The sequence below is a fragment of the Anomalospiza imberbis genome, chromosome 8 (assembly GCF_031753505.1).
Source record: "Anomalospiza imberbis isolate Cuckoo-Finch-1a 21T00152 chromosome 8, ASM3175350v1, whole genome shotgun sequence".
Classification (NCBI taxonomy): domain Eukaryota; kingdom Metazoa; phylum Chordata; class Aves; order Passeriformes; family Viduidae; genus Anomalospiza; species Anomalospiza imberbis.
This window is the reverse complement of record NC_089688.1, coordinates 4,904,678-4,930,363: the sequence shown is the minus strand read 5'-3', so window position 1 is coordinate 4,930,363 and position 25,686 is coordinate 4,904,678. Positions and strand designations below refer to the sequence as shown.

At 42.7% G+C, this 25,686-nt stretch overlaps 1 long non-coding RNA gene across 1 annotated transcript; it reads left to right on the top strand.

Annotated features, from left to right (window-relative positions):
- Window positions 1-2,014: 2,014 nt before the first annotated feature.
- Window positions 2,015-12,266, top strand: LOC137478545 (uncharacterized). Its single transcript, XR_011001630.1, has 3 exons — window positions 2,015-2,218; window positions 2,547-2,687; window positions 12,112-12,266. It is a non-coding gene; the product is annotated as an uncharacterized lncRNA (long non-coding RNA).
- Window positions 12,267-25,686: the final 13,420 nt, after the last annotated feature.

The following is a 25,686-nucleotide window of genomic DNA, read 5'->3' as shown; positions in this document are numbered from 1 at the left end:
AAACTAATAAAAAGTAGCCTTGAGCAAAAATCTGGAGGAGGAAATCTTCCTTGGAGGCTTGGGGTGGATTTGGCAGGAGCGGCTCAGAGTTGCAGATGGGAATTATCCAGCAGAACCTTCCTCACAGTCCTCAGGAAATCAAACCAGCCTGACAAATGTCTGGCTGCGCACCCCAGAACGACACTCAGGAATGTTCTGCCAACATCTGCTCCTGCTTATGTGGCTATGACAGGAGACAGGGAAACAGAACGTGTGCGAGGGAGCCAGCGAATCTTACTTGGAGCTTCCTCATGTACGCAAGAGGAGGGAAGGAAGCCCAAGATAGAAACCATGGAGCTTAAAAATGCAAATGATGACTAAAAATGTCCAAAGTGTCCTTCCTCAACTCATGCTGTGGCTGGGCAGGAGGTCACTTTGTCCAGGAATGCTCCTTTTTCAGAACCATTGGCCACTCAGGGATGAGCAGAGGCTGTTTCTAAGCTGACATTGCAATTGGTGACAAGAGTGAACTCCAGGTATTGGAGACTTCACAGCCATCCAAATGAGCCAAAGAGAGACAAATCCTAACACCAGACATAGCCATGAAATCTGCTTCTGAGCAAAAATAATTAATAATTAAAGGCATATTTTCATTATTTGAAGGGAAAATATGTATAATATATATTCTTCCTAATGTGTAAATGAGTAATTTTAATCAAGGAAGTACAGACTGCATCTTTTAAAGGTAAGAAAAATGCTTTGAAGACATATTGTCAGTAAAAGAGTATCTTTGGGAATGTTTTCAGGCTGCCATCATGTTTACACACCACTTGCCAGATTGTCACTTCCTTCTATTTATTTTCAGCTCCATGCTCTCCCATGTGTGGAATAATTGTTGACTCCAATTTGAAGAACACGCCTGTGCTGCACTCTCAGTTCAGCCATGGAGATGCCATCCCTTGCATACCAAGCTCATCATTGTTTATGGTCTGGCTTTTTTTCTGTTGTAATGAGAACAATTATGGGTGAAAGCATTTTGCTGATGATGAAGTGGTAAGAGGGAGCATTTGTGATATTTGGTTCCAGCGCTGCCTGTCTTTAATTTAGGTTTCACGCCTGTCACGGAGGAGCTGAAGGAACAGTCTGGGTGCTGAGCTGTGCTTGCACATGAGACACGAGGCAGTTCCCACGTGTGTGTGTCAAACAAGGTGTTCAGAGCTCCCAGTTCTGACATTTGGGTGCAGAGCCCAGTGCCCAGGGTGTCCCAGGCAGCCCAGAAAGCTTTGCAGACCAGACAAACTCAGTATTCTGTGCTCCAGGTCTGAACAGCAGTGCTCCAAAGGACTGACAAAGGTCAGGTCTCATCTCACTGAGTTCTCCCTGTTCCCTGCAATGACCCCACAGTACTTAGACCTTCAGGGCTTTGGAGGAGAGAAGAAGGAGCAGTGCGTGTGCAGCTCCCAAACCTTCCCATGCAGCTGGTGGAAAGCACAGGGAGCTTTGATGTTAAGCTCACTAATCAAATATCTTTCTCTTCTATGCCAATAATGGCAGAGTTGGAACACAGAGCTGGTCAGAGAAGAATTTTGTAGCTTCACCTGCTTATGTTCAATTCTCTCACATTCTGGTTTGAATTTGCTAAAGCCTGGGCCAGGGTTTGGGTAGGAAAGTAAACCTCTTTATTCTCTTTACTGTAAGTACCAGAATCACAGAATCATGGAATGGTTTGGTTTGGAAAGGGTCTTAAACCTGTCCCATTCTACAGGGACAGGGACATCTTCCTCTAAATTTGCCAAAAAGTTCATTGTGGATCCCTTTCAACTTGAGATAGCCTATGATTATTTGAAAATCTGCTTTGTCAGCATGCTTTTTCACTTAAATTAGCCAAAAAGAAGTATTAAGACAAAAGTAAATACTAAGAAAAATTAAAGCAAATGAGAAGAGTTGATAGGTTGAAAGGCTGATAGATAAAAGATCAGATGCTGATTGATAGGAACTTGTGCTTTCAGGAGGGAAAAATCAACTGAGGTGATTTTTTTTTAGGCTGTGGGTTTATGTTGTGCTCTGGACTGAAGCTCTGCTGAAGAGTCAGTCAAGCACAGAAGATGCTGAAGATCTGAGAGGTCCTTCCTGCAGAGAAGTAACATCATCTGCAGCAGAATGAATTTCCTGGTTGAGATTGGTCCTGCCCAAAAAGGCTTTTCATTTCATGAGGATGATGACTTCTATTGATTGGCAGGTGGGTAAGAACTTATCTTCTTAATTCATATCTATAATTCTGGTTGACATAGCACTGGTCTGTACTCTGCACATGCACTGCTCCCAAGCCACACATGGATTTTGAACACTGATCTCAAACCCCACTCCCCTCCAGAATACTATTTTAAAGAAAGAAATGTGAAAATGTGGGTAAATAAAAGGTTTTCTGGAACATATAAAAAGAAAGGGAACAGAAATCTAAAGGCATGGTATGTGCCTGTCTCAAATATCTTTATCTGGGTAAATCCAGGGTTATTTGTATTTTATGGCTGCCATTGAGGCTGTCTGCCTTGCTTTTTTTATTCCAGCCAGCAGTGTTATTCCTCAGAATTTGTTGCTGTTGTCTTCTTGGACTCTTTAAGCCTCCTTAACTTAGAAATGCATTATTTAGTCTGGTGGTTTGCAGAGTGACAGTGTTCTCGGGAGGAGAGAGCATTAAGAGAAAGCAGGTATTCATCTTGATATTGCCAGTTGAGTAAAAATGATTAAGAGAACAAACTGCTGAATCTGAAGGTACATCCTTGACTGGAATTCATTCTTTTCTAGTGGTTTTCTCAATGTCTTGCCTGTGGGCTTTTTTTTTTTTTTTTTTTTTTTTTTTTTTTTTTTAATCTGAGATTTACTGTGTTTCTGAAAAGTGTATAGACAGGATACACAGTTAGCCTTAAATGGCTTAGAACTTAGAAATAGAAGCATTTGGTTCCAGACTGCTTGGCAAAATAAGAAATACAGTCAGGAAAAATCAAGACAGATAAGAATTACTTTGTTGAATGGATGGTCTGTGATGGAGTGAAATCAGATTCCTTGGTATTAAATAAAAGTAATGCTCTCCAAAAGTACTTCAGAGACAGCTCTGTCTCAAGAATATCCTCCACTTATATTTTTCACTGTCCTTTTTTTTTTTTTTGGTTCTTTTGCATTCACTTTTCCCCTGTGAATGATTTCACTCAACAAGGAAGAAAAAAGTTTATCAAACAGGAGAAAAGCAGTTTTTGCTTGATGTAGTATCACCAGTTCTTGTTTATTTCTAAGACAAAAGTATGAAGTACTTTGCCCCCTGGTAAAATTTCAATCTCAGTTTCTGGAGCTCCTTGAAGGCACCAAATCCTTATGTTTTTGATGGGGCAGAAGTTGAATTTCTTCATGACAGTCAGTGCCATTCTCATCTTCCATTTTTTTAGCTCATATCCTTTCTCATGCCTTAGTAACAATTTTCCTTGGAGAACTGGGACAAGGTTGTAATGTACACAAGCAGACCTGAGTCACAAACAATCTCTGGTGACGCTGATGTATCAAAATAAACAGATGTGGGCATGGAAAAAGCAGCTCAGTCACAGCAGCACCAATGCAAGACATAATGGAAAAATATTTCGTTGTAATCAAATTATGCTGAGCACTATGGAGGTGAAAGGAAAACCAGCGCTGGATTCAGGGGAGACAGGGGGACCAGAGGTGAGAACACACCCAGCTGATTACCAGAACATTTTGTCTTTGGAGAATACACCCAGGTAGTATTCTTGGGAGAAATATTGGTTTTGAGGAGCAAAAATACAGATTTATGGCATGTCAGCGTTTAATAATATTTGTTCTTTTGTTGTATTTGCTGAATTGTTCACACCAGAAGAATAAGAAACCTGTAAACCATGATGCTACATTTTAATACTGTGAATTGAGCTACCTTTTCATTTTTCACTTAAAATGTTCTTAGCTTTCACTTTACAAAAGCATGAACAGCAAGATTAAAAACTCAATATTCAAATCGTTCTTCAAGTTATCACTGCTGCCAGGAACTTCAAACCTGAGCTCCTCCTGCATCGGGCCACAACTGCCTTCTGCCTGGTTAGCTCAGCAGCAGCCCCTCACCAAGCACACACCATTTCCTTGCTGGGAGTTCTTTACACAACAACCATGGATTGGCAAGTCCCTTCCAATTAAGGACCTTTAGAAAAAGAAGAAAAAGGAAAAGGAGTTGACATGATGATTATTATGACCTCTATAAATATTTTCCATTGGCTTTGGGGATTTGTGCTATTTCCCCCACCTGCTCCATGCCTCCTGTTGAAAGATCATCTGGAGAATCCAGGCTAGCCAGGGTGGAATTTGAGGTGCTGAGATTCTTTATGGCTACAGCTACTGTTGTAGAAACATCAAAACAAATAATCAAATCCATCCAATCTTTCAAAGCAGGTGGTGGAACTTCCAGTAAATCCCCATGATGAGGATTTGGGTCAGGGCAGGAGCTAAGCTGGAAGCTGGAGACAATTTTTTCTTGTGTGAGAGCAGAGAAAAATCCATGGGACGGGCTACCCTGAAGGTAAAAGCTTGAAGAACTCCCTGAGCTCTTTCAAGCTCTGCAGTTGGCAGAGATTCTGGGGGTGGTTCTATGCTAAGGGGTCTCTTTTAGCTGATGACAGCCTTTGGCAGCCCCCAGCCCTGAGGAGAGAGCCCGGAGCAGGGAACAGGGTCAGGGAACAAAGCCCAGCAGCAGAGTGCCACCAGGTCACATTTCCTTGGCATGCTGGAGTGTGCCAGCTGTGCTGGGAGTGCCAGGACTGCTGTGTGGAACAGCTCAGTCCTGCCTTTGGCAGTGCCCAGTAGGATGGGGGGTAAGGGCACAGCAAACACTTAGGGGCATCTCCCTGGAAGAGTCCCCGTGTAACTGTTTGTGCCCCTGGGATTTTCCTGGGACATTGTCCACTCCACTTGTCCATTTCATTTGTCCAGTCTCCCTTTTACTGCCCGCTTCTTTGGCTCAGCCACGCATTGTGTGGAGAACCCACCCGGATTTGATTTTTCTGAGCCTGTTATTTGCAGCTTTGCTGGATGCCACCTGCTTCTAGCATTGGAAGGTGCAGTAAAAAAACCTAAAGCAAAATGAAACAAACTCCACCCTATTCCCCCTTTCCATTCCCATTCCTTTCATAACAGTATAGGACTTGGCTGTCTCTCCCTCAAACATCTCTCTCATCTTTCCCATCCCTCTCTTACCTTTCTGATTTTTTAGCCATTGCTTGCACAGAAGCTGTTGCAGAACATGATGATCTTTTCAGTCTCCAGGTACTGAAAGTTTTGGTTCACAGTCAGTTTCATCTGTCTCTTCTTATCCATGGAGAACTTCTGTGTAGGATTGCAGAGATTCCAGCTATAGGACTTCTGCATGTCTTGTCCATTGTTTCTTTGGGAATTAAGTTCTCATTACTTTTGAAAACATTATTTTAGGCTTCACTGGATAATATATTAAGCATATATCAAATATGCCCAGCATCTTAATTTTCTTTTAATGTTTATGACAGGAATTTACTGAGACTATTCCATGGATTCATGACACTGGAAATCGAGTTAAGGCATGTCTTTCTTTCTGTCTCCTTTGCACTACTTTAGAATGAATCACCCTGTGCCACAATAGCATATGACAGCTGTAAAGAATCACAGATCTTGCTCTGAGCCAGAATTAAAAAAAAAAAAAAAAAAAAAAAAAAAAATACAAACCCAAGGCAGCACAATGTTATTTCAAAAGCTTCATTTGCTGGACTTTCTTTTCTGTACCTCTATAGACTGAGAAATGCCCACACTGATTTATGATTTATCTGTATGTCTGCCCTGGCTCTGCACATTTTGTCCTGGGCAAGGCTTATTTAAAATGGATGTATTTGGGGCTATAAACCAAGCACTTAATCTTAGATGTGGGATTGTCACTTAATCTCAATGAAAGTTATTTCTGAACCCAAAGGTAAAACACCAGACAGCCTCGTTTCTCCTGCACTCAGCCCAGCAGAGGAAATGGAGAGCCTGATGTTGCCCAAAAAGGATAAAAAGTGGCAGAAGAGAGGTCTGGAAGCACTGGATGATCAAGATCACAAGGCAGTGAGATTTCTGCTGCTTTTTAAAGGGTCTCAGGTATAAACTGTGAGCTGTGTTGCTGTTACACACTATCACCCACCCAAAACAATGAGATATAAAGTACATAAATAGCACAGACTCATTCCAAGGGTTAATTCTCTTGGCTTTTTGCCTTCCATGCCTAAAAGCCTCTCTTGACATTTGGAAATGGTTGTAAATTCCCCAAATGTGATTCTGGTCCCAAAGAGACAATTCTTCAGCCTTTATTTACTGTGTTTTACAAGTTTCAGAAATGTAATCCCTCTTGAGGGATGGGATGAAAAGAGGAAATAATTAGAGATTCTTATGGGTTAGAGAGTTGGAGAATTTTAAAGTCTTCAAGAGTTACTATCTGGAAACAAATATTACCCAACATTTGCAACTCTGTTAGATCCACTTAGTATAAATTAGTAATTTGGTCAGAGAATATGTAAAAACACGGAGGAAATTGCTGCTGAATTACAAAAGGGAGGAAATTGCTGATGCCCTCCAACAGTGCACATTCATTTTGTCTTGAACACTTTTGTCAGCTTTGCCCAAGCTGACAAAGCTGTGGCCACTTTTGTGGTGGACACTTTTGGTCAGCTTTGCCCAAGTCACCAGCAGTTAAATTTCATACACAATTTTTTGAGAAAGAAAATGTACTATTGCAAGAGTTGTGCTTTCAGGTTGTACCTTTGAAAAGCACCAAGACCCTCAGTAAATAGTCACCATCCCTGGAAGGTGTTGTTCTGTCTTTGAAGACAACATTCCTCCAGAGGATCAACCCAAAACAAAATCCACATCTGTTCAAACTGATTGTGGTCAGTACCAAAATATCCAAAATCACCCACAGTAAAATTGTGTGCAGCTTCTGGGCACCAGGATGGGAAACTCCTCTTGTTTGTGTCTGTGTTTGCTCTTAATCAGCACTTGAAAGAAGAGATTGATTTACAAAGCAGAATTTCAGATGTGGTAATTAAACAAACAAAAAGCTGAAATAAGGGCAGTGGCTCCTTTAAGGTACCAGTAGGATGAACAGGAAAATGAAAGAATACCATTATGGGTAACTAAAGTACTCCTCAGAGAAGTGTTTTTAGGATCAGCAAATATCTATGAGGCACTTCATTAAAGCTCAAATCTGTTGATCTGTTTCTCTGGGATCACTGTACAAAGAATGAACAGCAGTGTTCATGAGTAAAACTTAATTTCATTACCTTGAAGTATTTCTTGCCATAGGGGTAGGATATATGCCCCAAATAGAAGTTGTTATCTTTAGATGGGATGAGGTCTACATCCTTTCTTGGAAATTAAAGGATCCCGTGTCTTTTCAGGAGACACTTGCAACACTGTGAAATAGTTTAGGAATTTCCTGGAAAGTAAAAAAGAATCTTCAGTGAAATTTAAATTTCTTCATGACATCAATCTGCCAAGAGATATATGGGAAATACTCATCAGTATTTTTTAAAAGACTAAAATTTGGAGAGATTACAAGGATGCTTTACAACTTTTTATCAGTGATTTGTTCATGAAAATCGAGACAGATATTTGAACTAGAAACAAATACTGAGTAATACTGATGGAGTATATTTTCTCTTGGAAGTATAATCCTGTTTACTCACTCCTGTGCTGAGCCCTACAGCCTGTACAAAGTGGGCACTGGATGGTTTCTCTTTCAATATACATTTCCAGGCCAAGATTAGAAAAATCTTTGCTGTCCTCTGTTTGCATAAATCTGTAATTTTTTTAAAGAATCCTTTGCTGGATCAGAGTAAATTGGTGTTTCAGGAGACGAAGGTAATGTCAGCTCCTCCTCCGCACTGCCCTGCCACCTCCTGAGCAGGGAGTGACCTCCTGGAATGTCCCCGCAAGGACTGAGCACACTGATGTCCATCTTAGAGACCCATTTCTGTCACACTGCCTCCAGTGAGCTGCAGTAGCTCACACCCTGCTTCTGCTCTCCTTCCCCTCACCCATATCTCATTCTCTACTGCTTTCACATTTTTGAGCATCTTGAAAAGGAGACTGTCCTTGAGGCTTCTGGAAGGAAAATGGGACAGAGCGTGTGCATGAGAATTAAAGAAAGGATTTGGGTTTGACTGCATCCCAAACAGGTGTCAAAGATTCAATAATGGCAGGAGCCAGCTCAGAGCAGTAAATATGCTTTACCTGAACTCTTCTGCTCAGCAGGTTTAAGACTATTCTGTGTTGAAATCAATAATTCATAAAAGAGATAAGTCTGAGCTGAGGCAACCATTAAATTATTACTTACAGTCTTCTGCTAAATTCACTTGCATAGTTTGGTTGTGTTTGGTAAGGTCTGGGAGTGCATTGGGTTGTTTCCATCTGGATATAAGGAAAAGCTTTTCCCCCAATCAGATCTTTAATCAGTGGAACAGGTTGCTAAGAAGTGTTGTGTGAACTGAACCTCATGCAGCTGACCCTGCCATGGGCAGGAGGCTGGAGTTGAAACCTTCTGAAGTTCTTTCTGAGCTGAATAATCCTGTGTTCCTAAGATTCTTGTTGAGCTTATCCACTGAGAGGGTTTTTTTTCCTCCCTCTGATGATACAGAGATAAAACACACAACCTTCACTCCCCCCGCGCCCCGATTTGTCAAAATGTGTTATTGCAGTCGTGTGTGCTCTGGTTACCAAACTGACACACAGCAACACACATTTCAGTGTGCTCCACGTCAGGAGAGGCATTTAGGATTAATTTTTTGCTGTGAAGTGTTAGAGAACAGAAAGAACAGGGCTGGAGGGGTTCACCTGTCCCTACAAGGCTCCTCTCGTGCCAGTTTACCCATCTGTCCTTTGCCAGCACTGTGCTTGGACTTCTTTCACCTCCCCTCTGTGTACACTGAGCACAGCTGCAGTTGTTAGCAGCTGGCATTTTTGCTGGGCTAAACAAGAAATTCTTTTAGCCTGTTCTTATCTCTTCTTAGGGGAGAGCCTCTAATCACCCCCCTGCCTGCTCTGGTTCTTGTCCTCACTGAGATCTGGGGCACAGCTTTGCAGCTGTGTCATTTCCAGGTGCCCCCTCCCAGCATTTCACAGCAGTTCCTCCAGTTAGGCAATGAATGCCTGACTTCACATTTTACATCATTCTCTCGTTTTCTCCCTCTTTTCTCTTACATATTTTACAGGTTTGCCTCGTGCCCATTTTACTGGGTGTAGTGGCACCAGGCACTCACCAAAACCTGTCTCTCACTCCCTTCCACAGATGCACATGGGAGAGAACATGTAATGAAGGGTTCATGGGTAGAGGTAAAGGCTGGGAGAGATCACCCATCAAATATTATCATGGCAAAAACAGGCTGGAATTAGAGATATTAATTGAATGTATTACTTACAAAATCAGAGCAGGATAGTGAGAAGTAAAGTAAACCCTTAAAAACACCTTCTCCCCATCCCTTCCTCCTTCCCAGCTCTGCCTCCTCCCACAGCAGAGAAGGGAGATGGGAATGGGGGTTCTGGGCAGTTCATCCCCTGCTGCTCAGGGACAGGAGTGTTCCCCTGCTGCACCCTGGGGTCTCTCCCAGAGCAGAGTTCCCCAGGACCTTCTCCATCATAAGTGCATCCCAGGGGCAGCAGCCCTCCTCCTCTGCTGCAGCGTGGGTCACTCTGCCATGGGGACAGTCCTTCAAGGACAGGCTGCCCCAGCAGGGCCCTCTGCCCATGGTATCCCACGGGGTCACAGCCTCTCCTCAGGCATCCCCCTGCTCCAGTGGGGGCTGCTCCAGAGGCTGTGGGGGATCTCTCAATCCCCCATGGATCCCCAGGGCTGGGGTGGATCTCTGCGTCCCCCATGGATCCCCATGGGCTGTGGGTGGATCTCTGCATCCCCCATGGATCCCCATGGGCTGTGGGTGGATCTCTGCATCCCCCATGGATCCCCAGGGCTGGGGTGGATCTCTCAATCCCTATGGATCCCCCGGGCTGGGGTGGATCTCTGCATCCCCCATGGATCCCAATGGGCTGTGGGTGGATCTCTGCATCCCCTGTGGATCCCCATGGGCTGTGGGTGGATCTCTGCATCCCCCATGGATCCCAATGGGCTGTGGGGGAGCTCTCAATCCCCCATGGATCCCCAGGGCTGTGGGTGGATCTCTGCATCCCCCATGGATCCCCATGGGCTGTGGGTGGATCTCTGCATCCCCCGTGGATCCCCATGGGCTGGGGTGGATCTCTGCATCCCCCATGGATCCCCAGGGCTGGGGTCGATCTCTGCATCCCCATGGATCCACACCAGCTGTGGGTGGATCTCTGCATCCCCCGTGGATCTCCATGGGCTGGGGTGGATCTCTGCATCCCCCATGGATCCCCATGGGCTGTGGGTGGATCTCTGCATCCCCCATGGATCCCCATGGGCTGTGGGTGGATCTCTGCATCCCCTGTGGATCCCCATGGGCTGCAGGGCACAGCTGCCTCACCATCGTCTCATCACAGGCTGCAGAGGAATGTTGGTTCCAGTGCCTGGAGCACCTCCTGCTCCTCCTCCTGCCCTGCCCTGGGTGTCTGCAGAGCTGTTCCTCTCACGTGTTCTCACCCCACTCTCCTCTGGCTGCAATTCCATCTGTGCAACACCTTTTTTTTTTCCTTTTTCCTTCCATCTGTTATCCCAGAGGCAGCACCACCATTTCTAAGTGGCCCAGCCTTGGCCAGGCACACATCCACCTTTGGAGCTCCAGGGACTGGCTCTGCTGAACATGGAAAAAGCTTCTGGCAGCCACCCCTTTGAGCCCCCTGGTACCAAGCCAGGCCATGCAAACCCACACACCAGGTCAGGTTTTGCTCCTTGGAAGCCTGGGCTGGTTGGTGTGCCAGGTTTCCTCTGCCAGCCCAGCCCTGTGTCCCTGCTCTGTTGCCTCCAGGGTCTGCATTGCCCTTTTCCAGAACGCGTTCAAGAGCCTGGAGTGTCATGGAGATAAAACTAGTGGAGCTGCTGCTATTTTGGGTCCCCTTTTGCTCTGTCTCTGAGTGTGCTTTCTGCTCCTCTTTGGTCAGGCAGTGCCTCACCTTCATTTGATAGAGTCTCTCCTGTTTCACTTGCACTTCATCCCTCAGTGCTTTCATACATTCCAGGATGGACTCAGGTCCTTGCCGTGTAAGCACATTAAATCCTTTGATCTCTGGGGGTTTTTTGACAGTGGCAGCCTCCTTTTCAGTACTTTGTTCCTATTAGACAGTGTGATTTTGCCTTAGAATATTCACTTTTCCCCCTACTAAAAGCCAAAGGAAAATGTTAATTCGAAAATAAATTTAAAAAAAATTAAATCTGTTCCTGTAGCATCTAAATGTCTTGTTCTTCTTTATATTCTATTTATAGGACTGAAAGCACTTGTCACTATGTAGAAAACATTTGATTTAGGGCCATTCTCAAATTATTCTTACAGTTTTATCTCTAAAATGTAGCTTTCTTATGCTGCTTATTTTCCCTCTAGAGCGTAGCTATTATCTCTTTAGGGCTGATTATCACCCACTTAGGGCTAGAAGCCTTCTGAAGAAGTTCTTTCTGCTTCTTTGTAGAAAGGTTTTAGAGGATTTTGAATTTTTGAGTTCATTTATATCCTGAGGTTTTAAGTTCATTTTGGATATTAGTGCTCCTAATTTTTCAGAAGTTTTGTTGTTTGTTAATTTGTTTTGTGTTTGTTTTGTTTTGATTGAAAATCTTTGTTTATAGTCTGGTTTTATTTATTTTTTAAGTTGGAAGTGGAACTGCCTCATGACCTTTTTTAGTTATTCTCCATGTCGGGTGATAAGATTAATAATGAAAAATTTAATTTATTATTATTGGCTTAATATATGTTTCACTGTGTGTGTGTACTGAGCATAATGTTTTGATGGGTAGATACACATACACACATATATATTATATATATATACACACACACATATATATATATATACACACACACTGTGAAATGCCTATTTTGTTGTGTCAAAACTTGGGGGCCCTACCAGTAACCCAGGCAATAACCAGGCCCTGCTGTTCTCATGGACTTGTTTTTCTAGAATACGCCAGGAAAGCTCCTGCCTTGTCCTGCAATGCCAGAGCCTGGTGCCAGCGTGGTTTTGTTCACAAATTTCTGATTTCCCAGGTAATTATGTACTGAGAGAGAAGAGCTGGGGAAGGGGCTGGAGCCCCAGGAGCGGCTGAGGGAGCTGGGAAGGGGCTCAGCCTGGAGAAAAGGAGGCTCGGGGGGACCTTGTGGCTCTGCACAGCTCCTGACAGGAGGGGACAGCCAGGGGGGATCGGGCTCTGCTGCCAGGGAACAGGGACAGGCCAAGGGGAAACGGCCTCGAGCTGTGCCAGGGGAGGCTCAGCTTGGACAGCAGCAGGAATTTCTGCATGGAAAGGGTGCTCAGGCCTTGGCAGGGGCTGCCCAGGGAGCTTTGGAGTGCCCATCCCTGGAGGTGTCCAAGGGAGGGCTGGAGGTGGCACTCAGTGCTCTGGGCTGGGGACAAGGTGGGCACTGGGCACAGCTGGGACCCCATGGGCTGGGAGGGATTTTCCAGCCTCAGTGACCCTGGGATTTTGAAACATCACAGCTCACCTCCTCCTGTATTTCTGCTCTCCCCTTGTCCTTGCATCCCCATCATGACAGCCATTATTTTCCTGCTATCTCTCTCCACAGCCTATCCATTGTTTGTCCTTCTCTATTCTCTTCTTACAGTGCACTGTGTTTCTTTACAAAAATTATATATTACTCCAGCTTTTCCCAATGCATTAAAGAAATCAAATCTAGACCCCAGAATAATTTCATCCCCTTTCCCCCTTTTACTTTGGTGTCTGTTAATGCTTTCTCTCTCATTTCCCTCGTCCTTTGGTGTTCATATTCTTCATATTCTTACATTATGTGAGTTTTTTCTTCCTTTAAAAAGAATTTTTAAAAAAATCACCCACATAATTTATAGATTGTTGACCTGCTTTTCCACTCTGCCTGCTTGGATTCCAGAGGGATGAGAGACTGGCTGCTGTTCAGAGCCTGCTAGCCAGGGTCTTCCCTTCCTGGGCATCTGGGAAGGTTCCAGCAGGAATATCTCAGAGCTGTCTGTTGATCTGTGATAGCTTGAAACCAGTTTGTCCCTCTCAAGGGACTGCAACAGTTCCACTGAAAGTCATCTGAATGCTTTTTCAGTCCATGACATTGTGTTTGCCCTTTAGTTTTCCTTGGTCAAAAGGTGTTTCTAATTCCTCAGGTGCTTGCTATCTTCCATGGTCTTTTATAGCCAGTGTGTTTTGCCTTGAGCTGCATGTGAACTCCTCTGATCCTTTCTTCTGAGAGCCCTGTCAGGCAGCTTCTCACACAGGAATACGTGTGCACCTGCCTTCCCTCTCAGAAAAACACTGCTTGGTGGGACAGCTTTCCAAAAGCTACTTAATATTAGTCTGTGTGCTTATGTGAAGGAGTTTTTTCTATGTGTCTTCATATTTCCCAGTAAAATGTGAGACCATCAAAGCAATGAAAAGGTATCAACACTCAAAAAAGTAACAACTCCCTCCAGTAGCTATTTTTGAGCTGCTCTAAGTGTTGATGTTTTTTGTAGCTGAGTCCTAAAGCAGGATTTCACATGAGAGGTGTTTCTGTCCACTCTGACTTTGTTTGTTGTTAGTTTATGCCACTTTTGATATGATTCAGCAAAATGTTTCATATTCTACCCTTAAATGTTCTGCATGTGCTCAAATTCTTTGTGGCACTGAGCCCCTGAGGGAGAGCCTTGACTCTCAGCCCAGGCCCAAAGCTTATTCTTGTGGAGAATATTTTCGCTCTGGAGGATATTGTGGCTTCCCAACGAGGAGCATGAATGAGGCTGAGATGTTCAGGCCACTATACAAAACCCCTTTTATGGCTCCCCCTTACCTCAGGCTCAGCATCAAGTACCAGAAACCTGGCATCTTGGCACACACTGAATTTTCAAGGACCTGAAAACAACAGAAATTATCAGAATGAGTCACACAAAACTCCATTTTCTTCATGCAGGAAAAAGCTCATTCTTTATTCACATAACTAATTTTATACAGTTTTACAGACCTCGTGTGTGACTCCAGTTGGTTAGTAGCTTTCTTGCCAATTACTCTATTGGTTAGTAAAAGGTATTTTACTTGTCCATCAAATCTCTCTACTCTTCAGTTGTTTTTTCTTCACTGATTCTCATGGGATGGATTTAATGTTGATACAGGAGCTGGTTGTTTTCACCCAGGAATAGATTATGTGAAAGAACTGTCCATACCAGGATTGCTTTCACATGGGAACTTGCAAAGTGCCAGCTTGACAGGCCAGCCACTGATCTGACAGAGCAGGCCTGATTTTATGAGGTCTTTCTTTATAATTTTTCTATCTTACTGCAACAAGAAATGTCTCTCTGGCACTTTGTAAGAAATTCCTCCCATAAGATGAATAAGAAGAGGACCTGATCCCCCAGGTTCCAGTGGGATTGCTGTGCACCCAGAAGGTTTCAAGGAGGTGAAGGTGATTAGAGGTCAGGGCAGCTTCCAGACAAGGACCCAGCCAAATCAGGACTCTGCAGTGCTGGAAGGTGACTCTCCCTGTCCACATCTTCTCCACTCCTTCCCAGGTTTCCATCTTCAGGTGTTCAAAGTGTAGACTTAAATTTGAGTCTGTGGAGCTGTGGCCAACACAGAACACCCAAAAGGTTCACATTTAAGGGAAAAGAATTCAAATGAAGAGGGATTCAAATAACTAATTTGGGTACCAGGAAAGCTTCAGTGATGTGATTGCCTCACTGGCCCCCCCGCTGTCTGCAGGCACATGGCCCCGGGCAGGAATGCAGCTGCAGGTGGAGTGCTCCCAGTGCAGGGATGAAGCTGCAGGCAGTGGCTCTGTTCCCTCTGCTCTGTCCCATTTTCTGCCTGCACGGTGTCCATGCCACACTGACTTTCCCTGTGACCACGCTGCCCCAGTCTGAGAGCACAGAGAACCCCACAGATCAGCTGCAGAGCCTGGGCAAGGATTTGACACAAAAGGATCCATAACTGTGCTGTATCTTCCTTTCCCCACTGAGACCTTACTGTGTTATTTCATCTCCAGTTCATTTCAGGGCGCCACCAGTGCTCTGCAGAGTGGTTCCTTACACTCCCCCCATCACCCCAGGCTCACATCCCTTCCAGGGGTGTTTTAAGGAGCGTGACAATTTTGTGACATGTTGGCTCTTTCACCTCCTCTGCATGAGGAGGAGTGTCTGCAAGGGAGCAGCTCATTTGGGATTTGTCTGGAGCCACAGCTACACATGTGTGCCCAGAGAGAGTCAGGGGCACCTGTGGCTTGCTAAGCATTTGCTAAGGCACATGGAATCCTCTCTAACTTACCTACTATTTAGGTTGGGAACTGGTGATTCTCGGTATGATCTGCAGTTTCTGTGTGAGCTTGTTGTGTAGTGTGGTGTTACTTCACAAGAAAGTTATGATAAAAATGATCAAAAGTGAAACAAAAGTCTTTATGCCCTGCCTGCCCCGGGAGAGACAAGTAGCCAGGCTGACTGCTTTAACCTCTTCACAATTCTGTATTTTATTTTGTTGGCTGTTTCGTCACTTTTTTATCAGTTTTGAGAATATAAAAGGAAGAATAAGAAAGACCATTCAGTAAAATTAGAGAACATTGAAAGCATCAAAGGAATATTGTTTACTGTCATATTTGAGAGAAAATACAGGGCTGTAAAACTGCAATGCCTCTTTGTTGTGACAAAGGCTGTAAGAAGGACAGAAAGGCTGGCATAAATCTGGTCTTTTGACAAGAACTACAAGAGTGGCAAACAGTACAATTGAATCCACTCTTGTACCAGCTTTTTGATTGTAATCAGCTGTAACCCCCATAAACTTTTAGATGACTTTTAATTTCCTTCAAGTGACAAACCAGTTGTTTTGTGACTGTTTTGAGGCAAGCCACAAGTGAGAAAGTGCAATGTTTTATTTATTTCACTCTAGTCAAGGGTCCAATGAATTAATTAAGTTGAGACTGCAGGATGCCAGAACTTGTCCAGGTCAGTTATTTACTCTTAGCTCACAGGAGTGTTTCCCATCCCTCATTTCCTCCACCAGCTGAAGCTATGTGATTATTTCAAGAGTCATCAAGCTCAGGCTATCCATTTTTATGGCCTCACCAACAGCCATTCCTGGGTTCTTCACAGGCCATGCCAGCAGAGCCTTTGGTTATTGCTAGGGAAGAGCATTAGCCAGCAGAATCCAAAATGAAAGCACAGCTGGGAGGTGTTTGTGGAAGTGCTGCTTTCTGTTCTCTGCCCAAGGAAACTGATATTGATGAGTGTGGGGAATATGGGCACATTTTCTCTGACTTAGTGAGGCTGCTCTGAAGTGTGGATATTATCCTCCTTTCCCCATCGGACTGAGCTGTTTTAAATGTGTTCTCTTCAGGAGCTGTTTGGATTTCTGCTGTTTCTGATGAATGCAAACAGGCACCTCGGAAGGGCTGTGGCAGGTGTCTGGCAATCAGTCCCTGTGATTACCCAGGAATCTTAACAAGGAGGTGCTTACCTTTCCCATTGCTAAATTTAGATGAGATGAGCACTGATACAAAAGGAGTGATTCATGTCCTACTTCTTGTCTTTGTAGGGACTTGAGCAACCCAGTCTAGTGGAAGGTGTCCCATGGCAGGGGGTGGAGTGAGATGGATGTTAAGGTCCCTTCCAGCCCAAACCAGTTTGGGATTCTGGGATGAGTCCTGCTTGCTGTAAATTCCAAATTCAGTTTAGACTAAATCCATTTTGTTAGATACTTAAAATAATAAATTTAAGGACTCCCCTTCTCAGTAAATAATAGAATCACAGAAAGGTTTGGGGTGGAAGGGATCCTAAAGCTCATCCCATTCCTCCCTATGCCATGGGCAAGAACATCTTACACAGTCCCAGGCTGCTCCAAACCCTGTCCAGCCTGGCCTTGGACGCTTAAGGGATCCAGGGACAGCCACAGCTGCTCTGGGCAGCCTGTGCCAGGGCCTGCCCACCCTCCCAGGGAACAATTCCTTCCCAATATCCAGTCCATCACTGCCCTCTGGCAGTGGGAATCCATTCCCCCTTATCCCATCACTGCAGTTCCTGATGAAAAGTCCCTCTCTGGCTTCCCTGGAGGTGCCCTCAGATACTGAAATCTCATTGACCGTATTGAGAAATAGTTTCCCATTGTAATGCTTCATCTGTGAATCCTTAACTCTCTAACATTTTGGGTTGATATTAACAAGTTCGTAGAATTTCTTATTCATTGGTGGAAGTAGCACAACAGGAGTCAGAACTCTGAATCTTATGTGAAGATTTGTTTTAAAAATATCAAAGTAGGTAATGGCTTTTAATTCAGGGATTGTCAGAACCCAGATAAAGCAGTTATCAGATACCAACTGCAGGGTTTAGGAGTGAGGCAATCACCTCTCTCCTGATCTTTCTGAATTGGTGTACCTAATATATTATCTTGCATATTAAATTTAACTTCTCACTGGCTTTTTTCAACTAGAATTGTTGAATTAAGAGTAGATTTTTCCCTGCTGCTTTGTTTTCCTAATCTTCTTCTAATTCTCCTTTGGCCTGAAAAGATATTTATATATCTAAAGTTATATTATTCATAAAGCCAATCAAGCTTTTAATTAAGATCTAAAATAAAGTTGATTTTGGAGGGGGGGGAGTGAAATATTCTGAATTCTTATCTAAATCTTGTCTTTCAGGTTTTTATAAATAGTAAATATTATGCATTTGATCAGTACATACAGATATTAGAAAACTGAAAAATCTTTTAAAATAACCATAAATATCTTTAGTATAATTCAGTTATTTGCCTTAGAAGTGAAAATCTAATAGCTGACAATATAATAAAAAGACTATACCATCTGTTAGCTGTATATAATTATATTAAAAACATCAGTCTGTACTTAATTCAACAATTTTCAAAAGCTTGTTAACCTTTCAAATTAGATTTGTACTATCAATTATACTTAACTAGGAACTTTTTTTTTATCCATGCTTTTATATTTCCTTAATTAGTTCCATAACTCATTCCAGGCATCTTTCTAATAATGCCACACAGTTATATAGCTACAGCAGGACTTTCAGGGATGTCTAGTTCTATCCTTTCCTTTTTCTTTCCCCACCACCACACTGTAACTGGGTGATGATTAATGTTCCCGCCTCCAGTTCCACTCTCACTTGAAATATTCCTATGAAATTCATCAAGGGCCAGACTTTGTGTCTGAGAGCAGTGGTGTGAATGGGTTCTGCAGGTCCCAGCCTCAGCCTGTCATCCTGAGAGAATGGACTGCAGGTATTCCATAATTATCTCTTGGATTATCCCTGCCGCTTTTCAAAGTGGTGTGAGAAAGTCTTTTTTGCCTCTGAAACTTTCAGAAGATTCTCTTCAGCCAGCTTGTTCTAGCCCCGACCCTTCCGAGGCCAGAGTTAAGCTCACTCTGTGTTGAGAAGAGCCCCAGCGCTCCCTGACAAAGGGGTGGTGCTCCAGCCTGCTCAGCAGCACAGCAGGATTCGCTTCCACCCCAAGGAAAGCATTGTTCTTAAGGACACATCTCCATGAAATTACTACTTTAGCGGTGAGGTAAATGCTCCTCTCAAGACACTCTCCTGGTTTGAAAAGGAGAAAGATGGCACAGCATCAGAAGATGTTTTAAAAATCAACCTGTCTGTCTAACAGAATAGAGAATGAAATTAAGACATAGTTCATCTGGATCCATATACTTAGGTAATAAAATTATTTTTCATATTGGGAACATTATTATCGTTTTTCAGCCACCTGGATGGAAGAAGACTATCTTTTAAATATAGTGATAGTTTTCATTATTGTTTCCAAAACACGTGCTAGAACATCCACAGTCCATGTTAGAGTACCACACTGCAACCAGAGAGCACCATTTTTCACAGACACACCCATCAAATTCACATTACCAGCCCTGAGGCAGGGATACCATTTATCATAGCTTAACCTTTCTCTGTCGTTCAGAGCTGTAGGATGGGGAAGGACAAAGAAGACAAGTTCTTAAAACAGTCTTGACAGCTGTTTCTCCAGCCTGTCATTAGAGCTTTCCCTATGGACCACATGCTGAAGTCCAGCCTGAACCTAATTTCAGTCCATGAGCTCTTGTTTTATCAGCTATAAATAGGGAGAACAGATTATTTCTGTCTTTTTTTATGCTCACCTCCCATTTATTTGGAAATTGTGTTGCTGCTCTGCAGACTTCGGCTCCCATTCCTTGCCACATTTTTGATCTGTCATGTTTTCTGTGTTTCATGTTCAACTCTTTCTCTGAGGATGGTGCAGAGGTCTCAGACTGGATGTGTTCAGCAGCCCGTGCTCTTCTTCCAGGTCTCTTCTGCATTTCTGGGATTTTCTTCTCCAGTGTGGCACTGCTGAGTCTTGCTCATTTTGTGCCCCACAGGAATTCCCCAGAGCCTGCACCCTGACGGGTCATTCCCCAGGTGAAGTCAGGAGTCTGCTGCCAGCCCACAGAGCTTTGGAATTCTGATTTCTTGCAGCCTCTTTGCTAAAAGCTGTTGTGCAAGGAATTAATCCAAGTATGGATTAGTGCTGGCCACAGGCTGGATCCTGCAGAGCTCTGCCACAGTCCTCTTTGCCATGGATGTGTTGGTAATGAGCCCCTGCCTGCAGGTTTGTGTGCAGGTTTCCCTTTTTAAAGAGGTTTTGGTTCTGTCTGTGCTCTTTTCTTTCTCCTGGCCTTCCATTCCTCTCCTGGGAGTTCTCCTGGAAGACTGGGTTAGTCCAGCCATCCTGGTAAATGTGTAGGAAAAATTTTATCAAACTAGGGATGCTGTAACCTATTTTTTTCTCACAGAGCCTCTAAGCTTATCCTCATCTTCCTGGTTTTCATTGTGTCCAGCTATCTCTACTGCTTCACAATTTTAACAAAATAATAATAATAATAATAATAACTTTAAAAAATGTTTTAAGCACTCAAAATGATGGAGAGAGGTGATCCTGTGGCAACAATTCTGTGCAGTGGCCACAGATTCCATTTCAGACATTTCAGCATGTCAGGCTAGCTGGGAGCGAGCCATGGAGAGCTGTGCTGCCATTCCTGATATTTTCCATTCTCCTCTTGCCTACCTGTTCATGCAGAGAGATACTGGGGAAGCTGTCCCTGCTGCATCCTTCTGCATCACTGCCTGAACAGCTCTTACTTGGTGGCTGCACACTGAAACGAAACTTAGCAGAACATGCTCAGAGTAAGAGATACGTGAAATATATTCCCAAGGACCCTTGAAAGGTCTACAATGAAGTGGGGGAAAAATCCCCAAGAAATTCTCCTTTTCACTGGATGATGCCTCTCCCTCCAGTTGGTGTTTCTCACTGTATTGCTTATTTTTTCTCCCCCAAAGATGAATTAAGAGCTTGAAGATGGAATTTGTGGATGTGAAAAATCAGAAAAAGATGCAAATGCTGTTTTCCTGAGGTCAGGGGAGCTCTACATGAAAGTGAAGGGCTATGGTATGAAAACCATGGATTTTACAAATGTATTGTTTCAGTGCAAATGGATTATATTTTAAACATAAAATAGCGCTCTTTTAGCAGCCCTAGAAATTGCACCATATTTTAATATTACAGAAATTTGTTGTTTTCTGATGCATATTTAATGAAGCATTTTAGAGCATTTAGGGAACAAAAACAGTCCTTGAAATTTGTCTGTCTTAACTTAGCTCATTTTTTCAATGACTTCTTCCTATCATTGATTTTACACCAGTGCTACTGCCATAGGCATTAAACATAACTGTGCTTAAAGTAATGTAAATATGACTTGTACTGAGCATAAAGATATTTAAGCACAATGGGAAAATATTACAAAAAATTAGTTATTTTTATTAACTTAATATTAATTGCTCTTAAGAAAGCTGATGCTTCTGATCTAGATCTCTGTTTCTGAAACAAAGAACTAAGGCAGAGGTTTTAGAAGCTAATATATGCACCCATACCAAGTTCAAAAAAGATGTGAGCATCCAGATTTATTTCCTGTACTTAATGTTGTTAGCAAATGAGATGTAGACCTTATAGGAGTGAAATCCAGAGCTGGATTATTCATAGAGACATTTAAATGGCATCAAAATACAGATGGATTTTGATTTTTGGCAATTAAATTATTAGATAACTTTTATTCTATTAAAAACCCCATCAACAGTATGAAAAACCCATGCGTGGGTGAATGCTGGTTGTAAATTATGTGGAATTTTTCAGGCTGGATGTTTGTAGAGCAGTGTAAGTACTTCCAGAACTTAAGTAAGAGTAACAACATGTGATACCTGCATCTCACCTTCTGGCCAGTGTTACATGTGAAATACAGAAAAAAAAAATTCAGAAAAGTTTCAGCTGAAATATGGGAAAAAAAAATTGCAAATAGCTGCAGAGTGTTCTGGGCTGCTTGTGACCTCATGGCTGGGATTGCCCTTTGGATCTGGTATCCTGGACAGGTTTCCTTCTGAAAAGGCTTAGTGCCAGATCTTCATTGAATTTACTGGGTGGGCGTTCTGAGCCCTCAGAACCTCAGTTGGAGACGCCAAGTGGAGAGTTGGGATGAATGATCCCATTCCAGGGCAGAGCCCCTTCTCTCAGGGTGTGACCTTCAAGGACACTCCCTAGAGCACCTGGGTTCCCTCCTGGAGGCTCTGGATGAGCAGGGGAAGGTTGGAAGCTCAGCAAGTTCTTTCCTGATGGTTCCTCTGGAACTCCTCATCTGCAGAGGGAGATCTGAGCTCATGTTTGCTCCATGCCCTTCAGGTGCCACACTGCTGCCTCTGGACACAAAAGAGGGACAAATTAAATGAGTAATAAACCCAGCTAATAATAAATAGAAAAAGTAGGGTGTAAAGGACAGGGTAGAATATTATTTAAAGTAGGTATCTCAACCTGTTTCCCTGAGTAACTGCACAAATAAACTGTTATTCATTTTGAAGGTTAAGCTCTAATAATACCTTTAAAACACTCAAGTAAAGTTCAAATGCAATCTACTATTTATGATAAAGTGTTCCCAGTGTTGGAGGCAACTCTTTCCCAAATTGATTATATTCCCTTTTGAGCAGAAGTAGATTTCAAGCATCTAATTCAGGAGGAGTCATCCATCTTCCTTTCTGTTAGTCAGACAGCTCAATATTCCAGTTCCTCCACAAAGTCTAACTTGCCAATGGAACAGATATTTCTTTTTCTTCACCAATACAGGCTCTTTTGAGTCGTTTCAAGCCTGCTTAGCATTTGTGTTCTTTTTGACAGGCATTCATTTTTAGAACAAACTCGTATGTGCATCAGAAAGAGAAAAGAAAATTGCCAAAAAGTTGCATTTTAAAGAGTTTTAAGGATTACTAAATCATTTTTTTTTAAGATTCACAGATATTTTACAGGCAGTCTACAGCTAAAATGCAATTACCGTAACCTGGGAACATACAGTGTTAGTTTGCATAATTTTAATTTGTTGTTTGTAAGTTCTTTTCTTTATCAGTGATAAACAGATAAAAATCTCAGTCATTAATCTCGTTGGGAACACATCCAGCTATTTTTGTTATAATTGCTAAGAAAATGCTTTTATCTGGAGTTTTGAGAAATGTTCTTTTTATGTGACTCTGGGATAATGACACTTCATGTTCCAGAGCAAATCCAGGAGAAAAGTGAACAGGAGTTAACCAAGGAATTTCAAATCACAAAATCATTTGGCTTTGTGACTGAATCTATCCCTGATGTCAGTCCTAACCCTGGTAGGACTTGGGGTTTGCCATTAAGTTGTAAAGGGTTCATTGCTTTCTCTCCAAACCCAGTGGCCAAACAAGAAATGCTGTTTTCAGATTCCAAAGTGATGTAACTTTATTTTTCACAGCTAAAATTGAGCATTTAAATTTTTTGGCATTTAAATTCTTTGCTGTCACTGGGTATGAACAACACTCATTCCGGCTGGAAAAAAAAAAAAAAACGTGTAGCCTTTCTTTAAATGAACAATCCCCTTTATTGGAATATTTTCATTGGTAGAATTTGCCAAAAGATAAATGAACTTGTCAACATCAAGTTGCTCCTATTTGTTCCAGGGTGCCCTGAGTTGTGCTGTGATCAGTCTTTCCCCAGAGAAGCTGAAGAGATGACCTTTTGATTTTTGTTCAAGTACGGAATGCTGAATGAAAGTCACAGCATTCTGTGCTCCCCCTGAGTCTGCTGCTCCCAAGGCTTGAAACATGGCTTGGTGACACGACCCAGCCAAGTGTGGCATCCAAGTAATGATGCTGTAATTAAGGCAGGGTGGATCTTCCACTTTGGACATGTATTTTGGATTGACAATACCGTTCTTCCAAAATCTCCCTTCGTGCTGCAAATATCTCATAGTGTTCTGCTGTTCTAAGCATGAGTAAAGAAACAATTTCAGGCCCATCAGGAATTTGTAATTGCACTTGATTGCAACCTCAATCATCATCCAAGGCCTGCTGGGGAGGAGATTTAAAAACCTGAGATAAACAAACTGAGACAGAATTCAGCCGGGAGAAGAGAAGGGTGTGTGGAGACCTCACAGCACCTCCCAGGACCTGAAGGGGCTACAGGGAAGTTGGAGAAAGGCTGTTCATTAGGAAATGGAGTGGCAGGACAAGGGGAGTGACTTCCCTGTGTCAGATGGGATATTGGGAAGGAATGGATATTGGGAAAGGATTGTTCCCTGGGAGGGTGGGCAGGCCCTGGCACAGGGTGCCCAGAGCAGCTGTGGCTGCCCCTGGATCCCTGGCAGTGCCCAAGGCCAGGTTGGACATTGGGGCTTGGAGCAGCCTGGGATAGTGGAAGGTGTCCCTGCCCATTTCAGGGGGTGGCACTGGATGGGATTTAAGGTCATTCCAACCCAAACCATTCCATGATTCAATGATCCTAAACTTCAGCACAGATTTAATTTTTGGCTGACCAACCTTGTGTCATAATGTTATGAATGACTGTAATGGGCAGTCAGGGATTTCTTGTCATGTATTTCTATGCTTTTCTGAGATGAAAATTGTTGAAATGGAGTGAATGACTGGAATAATTTAAATAGGATGTAATTCAGTAGTACACAATTCAAGGGTGTTCATTTAGGGAATAAAAACAATTTCAGGTGGAATCATGAGTGTTGGAGGGGGAGGAGCAGAATTCAAATGAGGGAGTTGTATTGCATGATGACTGTGAATCACTCATGATATCCAAACCTAAAATATGTAAATGAATCCCAGGAGCTCTGTCAAACAGGACCAAAGATGTGAGGATGTATGTTCAGACCTCATCAGCTTAATTGGTGATGTGATTGTAGAGTGAGAAAAGAGCCTTTTAAACAGAAAGATGGTGAAAATACCAAAGTTTTCCAACTGGTGTTGACTCCATTAGGGCTGGATGTCCTAGTAAACCTTGTGACCATTTCTCTACCTTGGGGCTTTGGGATCCCAGAACAGCCTCCTGAGAGATATTTTAAAGGTCTCCTACACTTCAGAATTCCTATCTTGTAAAAATGGTTTTCCTAACCTTGGTTTCACAAGTATCAGCTTAAAAAAACAGACCGAATAATTGTTGGTCTTTCTTGCTACACTTACTAAGAGCAGATTTGCCTTTTCAGTTGTATCACCCCCATTTGCTTGTGGCTGACAAATACCAGTATTCCACAAATAAAAACAAAAAATTAGAGAAACATGAAGTCCTTATATCTGGCAATGAAATAATTTTGTGCAGCGTGTTCAAAAATATATATTTTTTTTCCTAGACAAGACTTGTTGCTTGATGATAGAAAGTGCTTCATGGTGCTTGAAGCAGTAGAATTATCCCACCCTGCACCCCTGCAGTCAGAAAAACAAAACAGACCAAAAATTAAGATGTCACCAACAGAATTGTCTCATTTGCTTTAGCAAACAACTATTAATTGAATAGAGGAATAATGGTACTGAAAAGAAAATGAACTCTAAAGCTGCAGCCTGTTTAAGTGTTGCACTGAGCACAGGGATCCACTCAGTGATCCCGTGGAGGAGTTTTGGATTTTCAGAAGCAAAAAGTTTGACTTCTTGCTTGATACAAGTGAATACAGAAGGGCTTTGGGTACTCCAGAAGGTCAAGCTGACCCCATTTGCTGATTAAAAAGTACGGACTAAAGACAAGGTAATTTTACTGTATTGGAACATTTGGTGTTAATGATGTGACAGCAGAATTTGTGATCATAAGATATCCATGGTGATACAGAATGGAAAGTAGATCATAATAGCCCGTGAGATTGAGAAATGGCTGCAAACTGAATATGCAAAGGATATAGAACAAATGGTGAAAAGCACATTGGGGAAGTTGTTATTTTCAACTTTACTTGTGATAAACTGGGAGATTGTGGCACTTTGGGGGTTTTGTGGTGGTTTTGTTGTTGTTGTTAGGGATAAAGAACTCTGCTCCTTGGTTTCTGTCTCTGTATAATTTAAAAATGTAATAACTATAGAATGATTGATTAGAATAATTTGGATGAAAGAATGGGAAGGGCTATATCTAATTTCATATATACTGGATCATAGGTCATTAAATGAAATTTCTCCTGACTCTTTCTATCTGAGGCCTTTAGAGGAAGTGATCTCTATTTAAAGGTAATTAAA